Genomic DNA, 9,201 nt, shown 5'->3' with positions numbered 1-9,201 from the left:
CATTTTAATATCACAACCTACTGGGGCTCCCTCGAGCTAGAACTATACTGCAGGATCTTCGCCGGCAAGACATCGGAAGCGTGCAATCTCTGCAGCTGCCCCACCCATCCCACCACTCACTGCACCTTCCGAGCTCCAGAACCCCGCCCCCACGCCACACACCAATCCAGCTACATCCCCCCCCCCTCCTGAGCGCCACCACCTCCAGCCAGGTTTTCCCCGCCTCCTCCAAAGCGAAAGACAGGCGTGGCCGCCCGCTCGTCTTTGTCGGCAGCAAAATGATCTGCAATAACTTCAACGACGGAGGCTGTGATCTGTCTTCATGCAAACTACTACACATCTGCACCTTCTGTGGCAGCTCCCACTCCCGCCCCAACTGCACTGACCAACAAGCAAAACGCCCATCTCCCCAACACCAACCCCCCATACCTTAACCCTCAACAGCTACATCCTCCGCACCGGCTATTCAGGCCCCCCCACCAATGCCACGCGCTAAGCCCAGTTCTACTGTCTTGTTCTTTTTGGGCTTCCCATCTCCAACACCTTCCTCAACCCTTCTAACCACCCACTCACCCGACACGCCCAGCACGCACGGCATCGGGTTCGTAACAACAGCGGTTCAGTCGCCACCCGCTCCTGGTTCCATTCCTACCTCCGCATAGTCCCCGCCGATCAGGACACTCCCCGGAACACTCCTTCGGCCACTCCTCCAGAACTGGAGCTGCGTCCACAGCTCCAACAAAGGAGTTCCCGACCACACAACCCAGACCCTCGGCCCGACGGCCTTCCCAGGCTCATCACAGCACGTCTGCTCCAACGCGCCTGATCTCCACGACACCCACCGTTCCAGGGTCTGGTAAATTCTGTTAAGATACTTTTGGGGTTCTACTATACCACTCAGGCTCACGCCTCGACCCCTAAGCCAAAGTATCTGGGTCCGCCCCCTCGAACCTCTGGTCCCACCATGTATTCTAAGCCTTGGCCGTTTATGATGCGCACTCCATGCTGCGCATGCGGCGCATCCATAGACGACCATGCTGCTTCTCCATGTATTCCATGCCCTGGCCGTCCATGCCTCGCGTCCCGTGCTTCGCATGCGACGCGTCCATGGGCGACCACGCTGGCTCCACCATGTATTTAAGCCTTGGCCGTTTATGATGCGCTTCCATGCTGCGCATGCGGCGCATCTATAGACGACCATGCTGCTTCACCATGTATTCCATGCCTGGCCATCCCTCGCGTCCCGTGCTTCGCATGCGACGCGTCCATGGGAGACCATGCAGGCTCCACCATGTATCTTAAGCCTTGGCCGTTTATGATGCGCTTCCATGCTGCGCATGCGGCGCATCTATAGACGACCATGCTGCTTCACCATGTATTCCATGACATGGCCGTTTATGCTGCGCACTCCATGCTGCGCATGCGGCGCACCATAGACGACCATACCCCGCATGCATACTTCAAGCCTCTGCATTTGTGACCACAAGTACCCTACTCCTTCATTCAATAAACCATCTTAAAGGGTTCCTATGTCTGATGCTTGGTCTTTCCTAGTGAAATGGAGTTGGAACAACTAAGGTTCGGGAGGTTTGGCCAAGCAGAAGACAACCCACCTGCCTGCCATCTCCACCCTTGCCAACCAAACTCCACCCTTGCCAACCATGCAAACCACTCACCCACCTCCAACTAACCTGGCCACTCCTACCTCGCCCATAACTGTGGGTACTTAAACTCAAGTGTCAAAAATGCCTTGTGCCAGTTTCTTGTAACCCACCCTCCCTCCCTTTCTCCTTAATCTGCAGGTTCCAGAGGGGGTTCTACTATACCACTCAGGCTCACGCCTCGACCCCTAAGCCAAAGTATCTGGGTCCGCCCCCTCGAACCTCTGGTCCCACCATGTATTCTAAGCCTTGGCCGTTTATGATGGGCACTCCATGCTGCGCATGCGGCGCATCCATAGACGACCATGCTGCTTCTCCATGTATTCCATGCCCTGGCCGTCCATGCCTCGCGTCCCGTGCTTTGCATGCGACGCGTCCATGGGCGACCACGCTGGCTCCACCATGTATTTAAGCCTTGGCCGTTTATGATGCGCTTCCATGCTGCGCATGCGGCGCATCTATAGACGACCATGCTGCTTCACCATGTATTCCATGCCTGGCCATCCCTCGCGTCCCGTGCTTCGCATGCGACGCGTCCATGGGAGACCATGCAGGCTCCACCATGTATCTTAAGCCTTGGCCGTTTATGATGCGCTTCCATGCTGCGCATGCGGCGCATCTATAGACGACCATGCTGCTTCACCATGTATTCCATGACATGGCCGTTTATGCTGCGCACTCCATGCTGCGCATGCGGCGCACCATAGACGACCATACCCCGCATGCATACTTCAAGCCTCTGCATTTGTGACCACAAGTACCCTACTCCTTCATTCAATAAACCATCTTAAAGGGTTCCTATGTCTGATGCTTGGTCTTTCCTAGTGAATACTTATTGGTATTCATGAAGATTCACCACCAGTGTAAAGTAACCCACCCACATCCAGAAATCCAGGTGACCTGTAGGGCACATCACCACATAAACATAATACATTATTTACCCTATATTTTTTTTAAAGATTTTCCCACTTTTTGGATGCTTGTGCGACTGTCACATCACCCTCCAAAAGCATCTCTCTTAGAATCAAGCTGATGAGAGAAGCAATTGTATTAGTTTCACTATAGTGTGTGTGTGTGTGTGTGTGTGTGTGTGTGTGTGTGTGTGTGTGGCACAACGAAATGTTGGGGTAGCAATCATAGTAATGAAACCATCTATACATTTAGTTTACTTACTCATATCCTTCCATGGAGGCATTTCTGTACCCCGTGAAATGGGCGTCATATTGCACACGCAGTTGGATGAACTGCGTGATTTGCGCATCGGTCCCTGTTGTTCGTACACATAACAGTAAAGTAATTGAATCAGATCTGAGCAAAGTGCAATTGCGAATCATTTCAGCAGAGAACTAAAGTACATTTCTGCTTATTCTTATTCATCATCAGTGAGAGAGCGTTCTACTTACATGTAAACTTCTTTTTAGTAATCTTAGCCATTGCCATGATTGTCTTCTGTTATGTGGCTACACTACCCGTTCCTTCTTCAAACTATTTATATTCCAACAGTGTCCGCTGTAGGCGCTGTTATTGGATAATTCCGAAGATTTCTCACAACGCTTTGCATTGTGGGCAATTCCTTTGACCAAAGTCAGCATCGACGCTGACTTTGGCAAAGGGCACATAAAGGGGCGGGGCTGAGCCCTCACTGACTTACCGATTTCAAATGGGACACCCCTCAAGCCCTCACAGACTTCACGTGAACGCGCAGCTAAGTCAGTGAGGGCTCATTGAGTCAGCAAGGGAGCCATTTGGGATTGGGCCCTAGACACAGGGAACCAGGGAGCAAACCCTTCTTACCAGCAGCAGAAGAACAGAGACAAACTTGTAACATCTACTAATAACATCACTGGTATGTTCATGATTTCAACTGCTCACTTTGACTTCTGATAAATAAATAACACTCAAACTGGATCAAAGACTGGACATCCATCTGTTGCAATGTTCTGTGTGTGTACTGCGTAGGATCACTCCCATACCTGCGAAGTAACTGCAAAGGAGACTGGAAACTGGAAAAAATGGCAGTTACAGACTACAGTTGGTATGTACTATAATCTTTTTCACCTGGGATATGATTGCAGTTCATTATTTCTTTGTATGGAAGAGTTTTGTGAAGTTTGATATAAGAGGCCTGTCTAATTCTATACAGACCTGTCTAAACGTACACCTGTCCATCTCTGGTTGAATGACCTGCTGTAAAGTCGTTCACCCTGAGCCCACCTTGGTTAATTTATACCTAGCCGCAATTTGCAACTCTAGATTTTTTTATAAAGGGATGAATCTAGAGTTGCAATACCCTACATTGACTCCCCACTCATCTTTTTTGGTTTGCGATCTGCTTGTCTTAAACGATGTTAAACTCACCAAAATTGCAGCTGTAATACAAACTTGAATTATCCTCTTTCAATCTGCCGAGCTTGTTTTTCATAAAAATCCACCGTAGAGATGTTATGAGCTACTTTCTGTCAAGACATCCTCTGCAAGTGATTATTTTTCTAAGTGCTGGAGTTTGGAAGCACTCGTCGTACGTCACTGAACATCCTAGCCCCTCTCGGAACCCTACATAAAGCTTTTATGAAATTTGATTGTCGCTTTATATAGGGTTCCTGGTCATGATAAGATTTTCTAATGCGATTGTTGGAACGCGGATATAAACAAACTCATCGTTTAGTCGATCGGCGCGGTATTACCACGTTTTTTATTGTGTTTGCGTACGAATGTGTGAACTATAAGTACCTTACATACCTCTGATAAAATCTCCTGTGTCGCGGAAGCCGTTAAGTATTTTTAATCCATGTTTGATTAAAAATGTCGCTTTGATTTCTTCTTGTTTATTTACAGTTTATTGTACCGCCTCCCGATGTGCGGTTGGCTTTGCGGGCTACGTCCCTGCCTCTGATCTGCTCCGTCATAGCTGTAGCACCACTAGTGTGGTATACTTTCGTTCAGGAAGACACGTTGACCAGCTCCAATTGGATTTGTAAGGATAGACTTTATTTTGCAGGAAAAGTCACTCCGCTCACAGCAAACAACACACGAGAGACAAACACTCTCCCGGACTTCCTGGATAAAACACGCACCGCTCTCTGTTGCCCAAAGTCGAGAGCCCGGTCCAGATAAGCCCCATTTAAACCCCGCTCTCCTGGTTATATACTTATTTCGGGTCCCGCCTCCTCCGGACATGGAAACCAGCCTTCTGGCTTTCCGGTTTAGAGAGAGGCGGGACCAGGAAATGGCCCGTCCTTATATCGAGGCTTAACTCTATACAACATACCTAATTGCTAATCTAAGAATACATAGTTACCAACTACCAGAACTTACTTTTATGACACACAGTTTAAAAATCTAAGCAATGTTTAAAAACGGAACTATGCATGACTGAACAGATTTCTCTAGGAGGGGATTAAAACCATTTAAACCGAGTAAAAGCTATAACCATAATCTCCTAGTACGTTTTCAATCAATACATCAATTGCACTCCTTATTAATAGTTATAGCTTATATCTAGTATGAGTATAACTATTAATAATTATAAACTAGTTTTAAAGGTTTCCTTAAGTTTTTTCCTCAGTGTCTTTAACCAAGATTTACACCATGGAACCGTCTAGAGAAATCTAGCATAGTAAGTAGCAAATGCATTCATAGTGATGACAATTCTTGTGACGTGTGAAACCCTTTGTCCCGGAGGGAGCTTCAAACGGTTTCAAGACAAAGGCCTGGGTTTTAATATGCGCCATGTAACTTTTACCCCTCTAAGGAACATCCAAACTGTGGTTTAATCTTGGTTCATTTATAGAAATTACACGACACTAGCTAGCCAGATAGGCGGTACAATGAGGTGTCAATAAACAAGGTAGGAAGAAGCGACATTTTTAATCAATCATGGATTAAAAATACTTAACGGCTTCCGCGACACAGGAGATGTGTCGGTATGGTATGTAAGGTACTTATAGTTCGCACATTCGTAAGTCAACACATGAAAAAACATTGTAAAAGCGCGCAGAATCTTTTCTCCTTGCGTGTTTACATTGTATTTGTGTGTGCGTAACTGGCGGCAGCCCAGCGTGAACCAGGACCCAATGGGTAAAGTAATCAAAGTGTCAGAAACTTTACTACATTTGGGTTCGGCTTGTGGGGCTATGAACATCCCTGCGTTCCATCTGTTTCGAATTTGCACATAATGCAGGAGGCAGCAGCGCGACCCATTAACAAAAACGAGTGCTTCCAAACTGCAACACTTGGTGGATTTTTATGAAAAACAAGCTCGGCAGATTGAAAGAGGATAATTCAAGTTTGTACTACAGCTGCAATGTTGGTGAGTTTAACGTCGTTTAAGACAAGCAGATCGCAAACCAAAAAAGATGAGTGGGGAGTCAATGGAGGGTATTGCAACTCTAGATTCATCCCATTATAAAAAAATCTAGAGTTGCAAATTGCGGCTAATTTATACCTGTCTATCTCTGGTTGAATGACCTGCTGTAAAGTAGTTAACCCTGAGCCTACCTTGGTTCATTTACCTGCTGTAAAGTTGTTCACCCTGAGCCTACCGTGGTTTATTTACCTGCTGTAAAGTTGTTCACCCTGAGCCTACCTTGGTTCATTTACCTGCTGTAAAGTTGTTCACCCTGAGCCTACCTTGGTTCATTTACCTGCTGTAAAGTCGTTCGCCCTGAGCCTACCTTGGTTCATTTACCTGCTGTAAAGTTGTTCACCCTGAGCCTACCTTGGTTCATTTACCTGCTGTAAAGTCGTTCACCCTGAGCCTACCTTGGTTAATTTACCTGCTGTAAAGTCGTTCACCCTGAGCCTACATTGGTTCATTTACCTGCTATAAAGTCGTTCACCCTGAGCCTACCTTGGTTCATTTACCTGCTGTAAAGTCGTTCACCCTGAGCCTACCTTGGTTCATTTACCTGCTGTAAAGTTGTTCACCCTGAGCCTACCTTGGTTCATTTACCTGCTGTAAAGTCGTTCACCCTGAGCCTACCTTGGTTAATTTACCTGCTGTAAAGTCGTTCACCCTGAGCCTACATTGGTTCATTTACCTGCTATAAAGTCGTTCACCCTGAGCCTACCTTGGTTCATTTACCTGCTGTAAAGTCGTTCACCCTGAGCCGAAACCTGGTTCATTTCAAGTTGATTCACTTTATCTGAGTTTGTTGTACTCCTGCAGCAATGCCTGTGTTTATGACAATGGGACACTTGTGTTTTGAACTAATTCTGACATAAGAGTGCAGGTTTCAGTAGCATAGCATAGTATTTAGATAGGCATACCATATTCTGAATTACCAAAAAGAGGACACATGCGCGCATGCATGTGCGCATGCATGTGCGTGTGCGCATGCATGTCGTGGATGTGCATGTGTCGTGCGCGTTTGAATTAAATTCATTTGTCAAAAAAGTTTGGCTCCTAAATTTGATCAACTATGCTCTATATTAGTTATGTATTTATTTAAAGCAGTGGCTCTCAAAGGTGTGATCCAGGGACCCTCATGGTTCCTTGAGGGGGCTGATCTACATCCACACGTGAGCTTGTAAATCGGCTAGTTGAACTATTCAAAAATGTTTTGGTTTCAAAATAGGGCCTTAAATATCTTCAGATGGGGTATCGTGGACGTCAGCGAGGGCATGCTGTCACAACGGGTTCCTAACGCCAAATAAAATGTCTTCAGATCTGACCCAAGTCTCCTGAGGAGAAGTCTGAGGCATGTCCTGGACGCGTTATTACCACCAACGTTCAAGGATGTGTTTACAAAACATTGCAGGGTTTGTTTACAAACATCTCAGGGTTTGTCTACAAACATGTGTGATTTGTTTACAAACATTTGGTGTTCGTTAACAAACAATTAGGAATTTGTTTACACACATTTGTAGTTTGTTTATAAACATTTGGGATTTGTTTACAAATATTTGGGATTTATTTACATACATTTTGGGATTTGATTATAAACATTTAGGATTTGATTATAAACAATTAGGATTTGATTATAAACATTTAGGATTTGTTTATAAACATTTGATGTTCGTTTATAAACATTGAGATTTGTTTATAAATATTTTGATATTTGTTTATAGACACTTTGATATATGTTTATAAACATTTGTGATTTGTTTGTAAACATGTGTGATTTGTTTATAAACATTTGTGATTTGTTTATAAACATTTTGATATCTGTTTATAAACATTTGTGATTTGTTTATAAACATTTTTGATTTGTTTATAAACATTTTGATATTTGTTTGGACCCAAATGGACCCTTTTATAACTTTTAACTCTGATACTGTACAAATGGAATCAAATGGGACTCTTATGGGTCCATCTGGTTTTACTCTCAGAGTTATGGGGGTCCTTTAAATTAAAAAAGTTTAAGAACCTGTAGGCCTATGCAATGGCTTATCTCTTGTAAAAAGAGAGACCAGCCTATTCTCCAAACCATTATCTTATATGCTTTGCTAGGTTGTACAAAATAATATTGGGTCAATTTAATTTGCAGGACTCACCTCGCGCACAGCTGCCTTGGCTGTGTTGTTGACATGACATGGGCTTGCAGGACAGAACTTTTATTTGTGACGGACTCATAGTTCCTTTGCAGACAATACAATCTGCTTCTCATTGGTCAGTCACAAAGCTAAGAAAACAGTAGCCTACCTTTTCTGCATGTCAATGATGATGAGATAGTTCTTTGGCATGTCAAGCTTTCCTCACGGAGAGCACAACAGTCTATCTGCAGACAGCAGAGCAGCCAGCGAGCCTTTCTCTGCTCTGCGGTCGGGACCAGTGCTGTCAGACACAGCGCGCAGCGCATGCAGAGTTATGAATAATACACATTCCGGGGTTCGGGCTGAAAGTCCACCTCTCACAGTGTCTTTCCACTACGAACCACTGAACGTGCATTGTAATACACATTGGTCTGAATGGTCTGTGAGCGTAGCGATACATATACAGGCGATACGTGTAAAATCCCGGACATTTGAAGGAATTTATAAAACCCCCCCGGACTGCCCGGACAGCCCCCCAAAAGAGGACTTGTCCGGGCAAAAGTTCAAGGTTCAAGGTTAGCTTTATTGTCCCTTGCGGGAAATTGGTTTGCAGCCAGATCATAGTAAAAATACACACAAAACCACACAACGACAACATTCAATACGGACTAAGAACAGGTCACTAGAGACAGAGAATTCATGACATACAGTAATAGCAAAGTCAGCAAAAGTGCATTAGTGGGCAGTATGTGCAAAAAGGGCAAGAATAACGTGCTATTTGCTGTTCAGTAGTTGAATAGCAGCTGGGACAAATGATAATTTGAACCGATTGGTCTTTGTGGCGGGCACCCTCAGCCGACGACCTGAGGGAAACAGTTCAAACTCAGACCAAAGTGGGTGATCCGATACCTCCATGAGGGAGGAGGTTCTCTTAAGCATCTGCCTCTTGTACAGATCTATGAGTTGGGCTTTGGGTTCTCCCAGAAATTTTACTGGCCACTTTGACGAGGCTGCTGAGCCTGTCCTTGTTTGCTAAGGTCAGGTTACCGTACCAGGCAACCATACA

Source organism: Protomyctophum bolini, assembly GCF_963924005.1.
Source record: "Protomyctophum bolini genome assembly, chromosome: 21".
Taxonomy (NCBI): Eukaryota; Metazoa; Chordata; class Actinopteri; order Myctophiformes; family Myctophidae; genus Protomyctophum; species Protomyctophum bolini.
This window is presented reverse-complemented; position numbering follows the sequence as displayed.